The sequence below is a fragment of the Berghia stephanieae genome, chromosome 10, assembly GCF_034508935.2.
Source record: "Berghia stephanieae isolate SIO BIC M18660-M18661 chromosome 10, UCSD_Bste_1.3, whole genome shotgun sequence".
In the NCBI taxonomy this organism is placed as follows: Eukaryota; Metazoa; Mollusca; class Gastropoda; order Nudibranchia; family Aeolidiidae; genus Berghia; species Berghia stephanieae.
Window position 1 is genome coordinate 37,833,792 of NC_088369.1, and position 10,000 is coordinate 37,843,791.

Here is a 10,000-nt window from a genome sequence, read left to right on the forward strand (position 1 = left end):
GAAAATTAAATGTTACAATTGTAGATGATCTATTACGTTAAGCTGATAGCAAGGAAAAATGAAGAATGTGATTTTGAAATAATGTGCCAGTGCATGACATAATCAGTCGGAAGGTGACATTTTGGGATTTGCAATATTTGCATTTTCTGAAAGAATGTGCTCCCCAGATCATTTTAATCTTTATAATTTGAAGTAAATCGGGTGATTTTTCATTAGTTAGTCAAATGTATGGGAAAGGTATCAAGCAACTTTTCCCAAATTTCATACTTTTTCAACTTGACTAGCTGTAAAAAATATTTATAAGTGAAATTAAGCTTTGATATTTCCCGAAGATGTTCAAAAAAGGGTTGATTTAACACCATTTATGACAAGATCTCATTTTTGATTTAAAAATGACCTACTAACTAAACTTGGCAATATCTCAGTTCAAACCTTTTCACCAAACGACTGATTATGTCATTCACTGTAACATATTAAGGAAAAATTAATCTAAAATATTCCGTTTTCAGTCTAGACTTGGAGCACTCAATATACTATTGGGAGCTTTTTGTAAAGACCGAGAGAAAATTCCATATTGGTGGTGCCGTGCCGCAAAGTCAAAAGCACGTTCCGAGGAGGGTGATTAAATAAATTATGCGGTACGGTACAGGCCTAAAATGTGCAAAGTTAATTTTCGTACGCTGTCCCGTGATTGTAAACATTTTCTGATCTCAAGTAATTGACGATATGGCTGAGATTATTTTTGTAACATCTTGGTAAACAGTCCCTGCAAGGATGATTACTTTGTGGGAGGTAAAAAAAAAAGAAAAAAAAGAGAGGAATGCAGAGTGAGGAAGACGAAGAGGAAGAGGAGGAGGAGGAGGAATAGGAGAGGGATGAGAAGGTGGAGGTGGATGAGAAGAAGACTATGCTGCTGCTGCTGATGATGATGATGATGATGATAGTAGTAGTAGTAGTAGTAGTAGTAGTAGTAGTAGTAGTAGTAGTAGTAGTAGTAGTAGTAGAAGAAGAAGAAGAAGAAGAAGAAGAAGAAGAAGAAGAAGAAGAAGAAGAAGAAGAAGAAGAAGAAGAAAAAGAAGAAGAGACAGAAGAAGAAGAAGAAGAAGAAGAAGAAGAAGAAGAAGAAGAAGAAGAAGAAGAAGAAGAAGAAGAAGAAGAAGAAGAAGAAGAAGAAGAAGAAGAAGAAGAAGAAGAAGAAGAAATACTTTATTAAACCTAATACGTATTATAATAATATATGGACCACAGCGTGTACACAAAGAATTCTGGGATAAAGGTACACATGTATACACAGTGCTCGCTGGTATCAAGTGTCGCATCAAACCGTCAAGCAATGCTAACTAATAATATTCCAATAGGATCATTTATTAATGCGGTGATCTTACTCATACTCATAATGGACATGGCGGGTTGCCCATCCACATAACACTAATTTGAGTGACTTGTTGTTACGTGTTCAAGTTCAAGTATCGGTGCCCATATTAACATAATATCTGATAACCGAAGCAATAGGATTCAGTAGTCTGATGTCACGTCCGCCCAGCAACCAGCAGCTTGGTTCTAAATTACAAAGAAAATCGGTAATTTTTATTCCTCATGCTGGCCAGAACTTTTTCACATGTCATGTGATCAGAATGTATAAAAGTCAAAACATGATCAGATTTATAATGTTTTTCTCCTTTACACTATTATTCTCGTCGGGGAAGTATTTCATAGGGGCGTCCGCCAATATTCCGATAGTTTAGAACCAGTTACTAAGTTACTATGCGCCATTACGGGGGAAGTGACGTCACGACTGCTGAACCCTATTTCTTGGGTTGCGAGTATTTTCATTCCAACAATGATGAGCCCTCCACAATCTAGGTTATCAGACCCGCACACAAGTACACATCGGTTTAAGCTAGTATTCACAACTGTTGCGATGAAAACTTGCTGAACTGAAAACCTAATTAAAAAATAATACGCGAAAAAAAAACTCCAACCCAAACACCATATATAGATAAAATAAATAAATAAATGATATAAGAAAAAGGGAAATAAAAACATATTAACACAAAACGGTTACAAAATACAAACTGAATAAAACAAGGACATCCATTGGTTTTGTACAAAATGCTGGAGAGGGGGTGGGGGTGGTATGTGTGATTGTAGGGCACGGTTGTTTCTTTCTTTTTTGATGTTGTTTGTTTTGTATTGTTGTAAGGGGTTTCCGTCACTTGCAATTGCAACACTTTCACTAGATATATCCATAATTTCAGTAGCAGCCAAATGGAAAAGTTACATAATATCTAAAGTTAAAGTAAGGGACCAAAGAAAAATAAAAACAAAAACAAAGGGGACTGGGTTCAAATAGGGAAAAGGGATTTCCACGGGTAACCAATCAATGTGCCTATTTTGACATTAACTAACAGGCCCACAAAGGCCCAAGCAAAGGATCCTGCGAAGAAGGATAGGCTCAAAATGCTTACACTTACACACTAAAATATATTCAAAGCAAAAAAAACAAAAAAAACAAAACAAAACAAAACAAACTATACACACACACACACACACATATATATATATATATATATATATATATATATATATATATATATATATATATATATATATATATATATATATATATATATATAACAGAGATGATTTATAAGAAAGAAAAAAAAACCCCATCTCTCTTTGAAAATAAAATTTAAAAATGGAACTATATATTTTTGACTGCTTCCCTCACAGTTAACGACCCCCGCCAGGACCAGGGGAAAAAGAAAACAACAAAAATACCCAAGCAATCTCACTCTTGAACAAAGACACAGAGCAACATGGAAAGGGAAAACAGGTATAGGGGTATAGAAGACACAGTAAAAGTCACCTCCCTGCCCACCATGGAAGACCCCACTATAATAATTTGAAAATGCACTGGGAAATGGTGAACTAATAGATAGTATGCGCTTGGCTAAGAAGCTCACTCACAACATTGCCACCCGAAAGTATAACGGACCAACACATAAAACTATGTGTATCCTTGAACGTTTATAGTATAGTCTGGTTAATACCGTTCAGTGAGAATTACTCATAATCGCGAATGGCAATTAGCAATAACAAAGACCAGATTGACGTCATCTTCATTCTATCTATAATCTGTAAGTGTGTGTTTGTTCGTGTGTGTGTGTGTGTGTGGTTTTTGCACTTTTTGTTTCACTTTGCGTATATTATGTATATACTGTAACCAAACGAAAAAAAAATGCCTTCTTGGACATTATTATTATTATTATGGACGGCACAGCGGTATGGTCAGTGCCTTGTAACCTGGAAATACTGGGGTCGTGTCCGACAGACTCCCTGCCCCCCCCACCCCCCACATAATATACACACGGCTGCCCCTACGCTTTTTGGCCTTGAGCCAGAGCATACACAGCCTTGCCTTGAGCCAATCACTCACCTCGTCATAGTCATAGGGTATTGTTTTTAGATTTGTGACTCGGAGAGAAATTCCCCTTCGTCGGGATAAATGATTTTTTTTTTCTCAAAGAAGGCACTCTATACATTATGGGCAATGATGATCTATTACTACTAGTACCACTATTACTAATATTCCTACTACGCATCGCAACTATAAACAATAGTAGTAGTAGTAGCAGCAGCAGTTATAATAATAATAATAATAATAATAAATAATAATAATAATAATAATAATATAATATAATAATAATAATAATAATAATAATAAAATTAATAATAATAATAATAATAATAATAATAATAATAATAATAATAATAATAATAATAATAATAATAAATAATAATAATAATAATAATAATAATAATATTTTACAAAGTCTAGCAGTATTGGATTTAGATGGTATTAATCTGGGATACGGAAACGCCTTTGGATAATCATAATCTGGGGATTAACTTTTGTGAGCTTTGCATTGCATGGTCTCTTTATCTTTGGACAAATATTTATTTCATTGTTATGGTAGTTACAGGGCGGTGAAGAGAGATTATCCTCTTGGTTTTTAGGTAAATATCATAGTCATAGGAAATAATGTCGTTGGAATTATACTTGGTGGTGTTTAGTGATGATTAGGATTGTGATCTGTATATAAGCAGTTGCGACTGTAACGCGTGTGTTGTAAATTGTAATATGTGATACGAAAGCTTTTGTTGTTATCATTACTATTATTATTATTATTGGATATTATAATTATTATTTTATTATTACAATGATGATGAGGATTAACATCATTATTGTTATTGTTTTTTATTATACATTTACGATTAAGATGACACCCAACTTGTCAAAAAAAGATTACTCTAACTCTAAAGGCTTAAACCTGAAACTTAATAATTTTTGTGAGAAAACTTTAAACTTTATTTGTGATTGATGACACCCAACTTTTAAAAGACAAAAAAAAAAACAAACAAAAAAAAAAACTGAAACTTAATAATTTTTGCAAGAACACTTTAACTTTATTTTTGATTGATGACACCCAACTTAACCCCCCCCCCCCCCCCCCCCAAATCCAACATCTAAGGCAAAACAGTTTTAAACTTTGGCATCAGTTTCTAATGGTTTTGTCTCATCTTACAATATTATGACATTCCATCCATGATGTGAATTCATTGTCATATATATTAGTGTACAGTTGCAAACCCACCCGATCGCCCCGTCACAACACAACAACGCTCTGTGGTTCTGAGTTCTTTGCCGCCGCAACTTATACACACGTTGGACAGATGGAGAGCCCCAACTGATGTATGGTGGCCACTGTTAGACAGGTTCAGTTCTAGACCTTCATCTGTTTTGCAGCCATCCAGTGCATCCTCTCACTGGTACAGAAGCCTGATAACAACTTCTCTCCCAGTTTCGAGAAGTCTAGTCCCGTCCATACCCTCACAAGGGACCAAATTTCTCCAAGTTGACTTGGATATGTCATATGTGAATGTGCAGAGTCAGGGAAGCTAAGTACAGGGCTGCCATGTTTAGGGTCGTAACTGGGGCACTGTCCATTATATGTCTGAGAGGGGTTTCCCCAGTTCTCCTCTCTATTTACTAAAGCCATTGCCAGCTAATTATCTCCTGTCGGATATCGGGCGGCAAGATTGCCGCCATTATCAAATATCAGACTCAATTCTTCAGGTGTTGTTGCCAGCATTCCTGCCACTATATGTCTACTAAACGTGAGAAGTTCTACATCTACCTTCTCAACATTTTTGCGCCCACCCAACACTGGAGCTCAATATTCCACAGCGGAATAGCATAGTGCCTGGGCAGAAGTCCTCAAGAGCACCTGATCGGCACCCAAGTTGTTCCCACCAGCTTCCTTAGAAAACTGTTGCATTTCTGTTTTCAGGGCAACACAATTGAAATGGACCCAGTATGTAAACTGCAGTCCAGCGTAATCCCCTGGTACTTTAGATGTAGTTCATATGGTAGAACCTGGTCTCGACTAGGACGTTCAGTTTCCAGGAGTACCAGTCGCAACAGTTTTTTTATTCAACTTTGGGTAGAAAGCTTTTACTGCCTTTAACAGTAAAACAACCCCCACCTTTAAACAAAAAGAGCTTAACTTAAGTTTAAGTATACTTATCAAAAGAAGCATGTGTTGCCTCTTGAAGGCAACAAATACATTTAAAACCTTAGACTATAAAAGTACAAAAGAGTGATATTTACAAGGAAAATAAATATCATCTCTCAAAACAGAAAAGGTACTCTACACTTGACTGTCTCGCTCTCCCTGCCAGGACGAGGTGAAAAAAAAAAGGAACAATCTCAATCCAAAACAAAGACAGAGAGCAGCGTGGAAATGAAAACATATATGGGGGTAGAAGACACAGCAAGTGACCTTTCTATCCACCATGAGAAGAAGGCAAAAGACTTCACATAGGCCGTGGTTATAGTTTCTTAAAGTTAAAAAAAACAAGTCAGAAATCAAATTTGTGACCATTTTAACCAAAAACCCACTCCTCCATGACAGGTGCATCCTGGCATAAAAAACTGTTTCAAGGTCACATCTAAAATATAAATTATGTTCCCTTGTCTGTCACGCCCCTGAATAAAAGGCAAAAGCTGGAAGCAGACCCGCATACAACAGCTGACAAAATTGTTTGAAAACTTGCAGAACATTGGGCTCCTAAGTTATAATTTAAAGTCAATATGCTTACATAAAGTAAAAGTATAAAATAATGAAACGAGTAAAAAGAATGTTGTGATCTGACATTTTACAGGCTGGTGTAAGGTTGAACGTGAATTGTTTCAACTCCAACCATATTGTATTCTTGAATTATTGTTTTCTCCCAAAACAGAATAAAAAAATATGGTATAATATCGTGAGACAGCGACTAAAGGTTGAGCTCATGAATAGTCAGGAACAAGAATTTAAAAAAAATAATAATTAAGCAATTACAAAATTTTGGTTTTAAATAGAAAAAGGTTCCATGATTATTTGGACGCTTTTAAGGACAAGTGGGCTATCCCAGATTTTTCGTTTTTTAAAATAATTACATAGGGGTCAAAAGTGGGCGTTGCCCTACCCCCTGAAAAGGTTTGAAGCATCAATTTCGTTTATTTGCTTCGTTATCGGTATAAACTGCCTTGTCTTTTAACCGAAAACACAATGTGTACATTATAAGTGTAAGCGGGCTAACCCTTCAAACATGGCTTCAACACCAGACTGTCGAATTCACGACTGAATGAAGAAAATTCCCCACCAAACAACAATGCCATCATATTAGATAATGTTTTGCATTTCAATTGTCAGTGCAATGTGTTTAGACACATAAAACATATAATTTAAGGCAATAAACATGTGTTTAATGTAGGAAAATTGATTAAATTGACTGCATGTATGAAAGGGACAGCCCATTATTTCGCAACATACATGTCCATGTGTAAGATGGGATAGCCCATTTAACTAGGGATGGCCTGATGTGCAAATTGGGTGGGATAACCCTTATGTAATGTAAATTCATTGCTCAGTGATGCTGTTTAAATATGGACAACTCGGCCAACCCACTTGTTTTTAATAAAATAAGAGAATTCTGTAATGTATTTGTTGCTTTCTTTTATGACTATCACCGTCAAGTACAATTATCATTCCACACAGAAAGTTTTGAAAAAAAATATTGAATAGTATTCGAGTAATTGGACATTTTATGGGATCGAATCTTCAATGTTGATTTTCTCAAAACAGTAAAATCTGGGATAGCCTACTTGTCCTTAAAAGCGTCCGTTTTCTATCATTAGTATACAAATATTATAAAAAATTTTAATGTTCAAGAACAGTAATGCTAGATAAAGTATGGGGATCACAATATAACTCAATTGAATAAGGACTTGGCATGAGTGAAGGAAATGGCATCGGTTCTGAGATCAACCTAAAGATTTTCTCAGATACCTCTGACCATCTGTAGAGTGTGTTTCCGTCTTGTCACCGAAATCAAGTGATGTTATCTTTTTACGTTTTTAAGAGTTTTACTTTTACTGATACCGTGCACTTCACATATTTAGGTCATATCAGCGCCAAAGCAATGTTAAGTGCTGTCAGTGGTTAGATGGGTGACAGTGATTGTGGAAATTCTGGTCCAGATGATGTATTCCTCCATGTAAGGCACTTTACACATATTATCCCATCCAATTCAGGTGTGAATGAGTCCCTAGCTAAATATAGGCATTGACGGACAATTTTGTGTTAGTTAAAAAAAACAAGACACCTAAAAGTTGATTGTAACAACTATAAGAAATGGAAATATGGGTCCATATGGCCTGCTGGGAGAATAAGAAACAATGTGAAGTGCATTAACCGTAGTAAATCCGTGAAAATGTGACATATAAATAATATAAATGTTCATATTTATTTCTAATTTATAGAATTGGATAGCTGGCTCAGTAAGACTAGATAAAAAATATACTTTAAAGACAGATTGGTGTGTTAATCAAAACGTAATAAGCATCAATTACTGTGTTTCATTAAGGTAACACTTTTAGAATCATGATAAAAAAAAAACGTATGGTCCTAAGGATAACTGGTATAAAGAACAATGGAATAATTTGAAATTATTATTTCAATAGCAAATTTTTCTACTCTATTCGGTCCATCTTTTCTATATTGCATCCAAAAGAAAAAAGAAAAATTACGGTACCGTCCTGCATTAAGTAAGGCCACCTCTATTCGCAGTAGTACTACAAATACAAATAATGATTTCCTCTATTCGCAGTAGTACTCCGAATAGTAGATAGCTTCGTATTCGTTATTTCCAGTCGTACTGTAAACAGTAGATAGCATTCATTTCAGTTGCACTAGTAGTCTACAAGCCTAGAGCTTTATTGTATAGAGGATTGGGCGCAAAATATAAATAAACTACATTATTACTATTATATTATTATTATCATTATTATTATCTTTAATTAATTTTTGTTATGTTTTTGTTTTGTTTATTTTTTAAAAAATTATTGTTATTAATATTTGCTGTTTTGTTGACGATTTCGATCTGTCTATTGTTGTATAGTGATGGTGGTTATGATTGTAGTGGTGATAGTGAAGATGTGGTAATAGTAGTGGTAGATATTGATGATGGTTATAAGGATAATGATGATGATGTAATGGTGGTGGCTGCTGCTGTATTTTTTTGGACAAAGATGTGCAGCTGTGGTAGTGGTAGTAATGATGATGATGTGATGGTTGTGGTTGTAGTAGTGGTGGTGGTAGCGATGATGACAAGGAGGAGGATGATGATGTAAAGGTGGTGGTGGTTGCTTTAGTTTTGATAACGATGTGGAGGTTGATGTGGTAGTAGTAGTAATGATGATGTGGTCGTGGCTGAAATAATAGAGGTAGTTTATTGATGGTAACTTCTATCATTTGCAGTAGCACTAGATATGAGTCATGAGCAACGGTGAGATTGTTTGTGTGTGTGTGTGTGTGTGTGTGTGTGTGTGTGAGAGAGAGAGAGAGAGAGAGAGAGAGAGAGAGAGAGGGGAGAGAGAGAGATATATTCCTGGAACTTTCTAAAATATATTTGACTGTACAATAAATGGGGATGGAACTATTCTCATTAAAGTAATCTGACAGATGAGCTGATGATAGATTTCAAGATGTGAACGAATCATCAAGTCGGAGAGGTGAGAACAGGAAAATTGGGGTAACAAAAACAAAACAAAACATGACGTTGTCAAGTTTCAGCCTTGAAGGAAAAGTTGAAATGTTCAAAATCTCAATTCTCAGTCACAAAATGTTTCAATTTCAATCATCCCTCGTTTTCTTTCCTTCTCAAACTAACACACCCATTGAACTTCAAATTCAAGCCATTCGACAACACGTCATTTTGAACAGAAAATACAGTGTTGTGTTCAGTGAGGGGACAAACACTAATTTTCAGAGACGGGAGATGCTTTTACTACTGAGAATAGTGATTACGCAGTGAAATCACTATTCGCAGTACTAGTACTACTGCGAATAAGCACCGTTAAGTAAAGCTTAAATACTATAAAACGTTCTTGCGTGAGCTGCTCAGGTCAATTAATAAAACATATTTTAGTCTTTTTCTTCATTTCTAACCAGACTTGTAAGGAAATACAATTAACGGCAATGGACCTGTGCGTCAAATTCAAATTAATCTCACTTTGATATTTTGAGTTAACGCCTTGTTTTTTCTTGTCACAACTCACAACTCACACTCACAACAAATCCATATTCACAGTCACAGTTTTTAAAATTCATATGATTTTTCCGAACGTTTTTTCTTTGAGACTGAGACAGTCTAGTGTCACTCGTGTGTCTGTACTTGTTCTAGATAATGTTACAAGTTTCAGTTACAGTTACAGACTACAGTTACTGACAAGACTAGACTAGACCTAGATCTAGGTAGAGACTGAGTCGAGTCAGTGAGTCAGGTAGACCCTGGCCTTGGCTGGGGTTAACGGTTTTGTTAGTGAAGTTTTAATCCTAAATGTTGATGTGATCCCATAACATTATATATCTTGAATAGTAGTGCTCTGAAT

At 35.5% G+C, this 10,000-nt stretch overlaps 1 protein-coding gene across 2 annotated transcripts in view; it reads right to left on the reverse strand.

Moving 5' to 3' along the window:
• The window catches only part of LOC144981078 (uncharacterized), a 21,602-nt gene that overhangs the window by 11,235 nt on the left and 367 nt on the right, over positions 1–10,000 (reverse strand). The gene's annotated exons all lie outside the window — the stretch shown is intronic.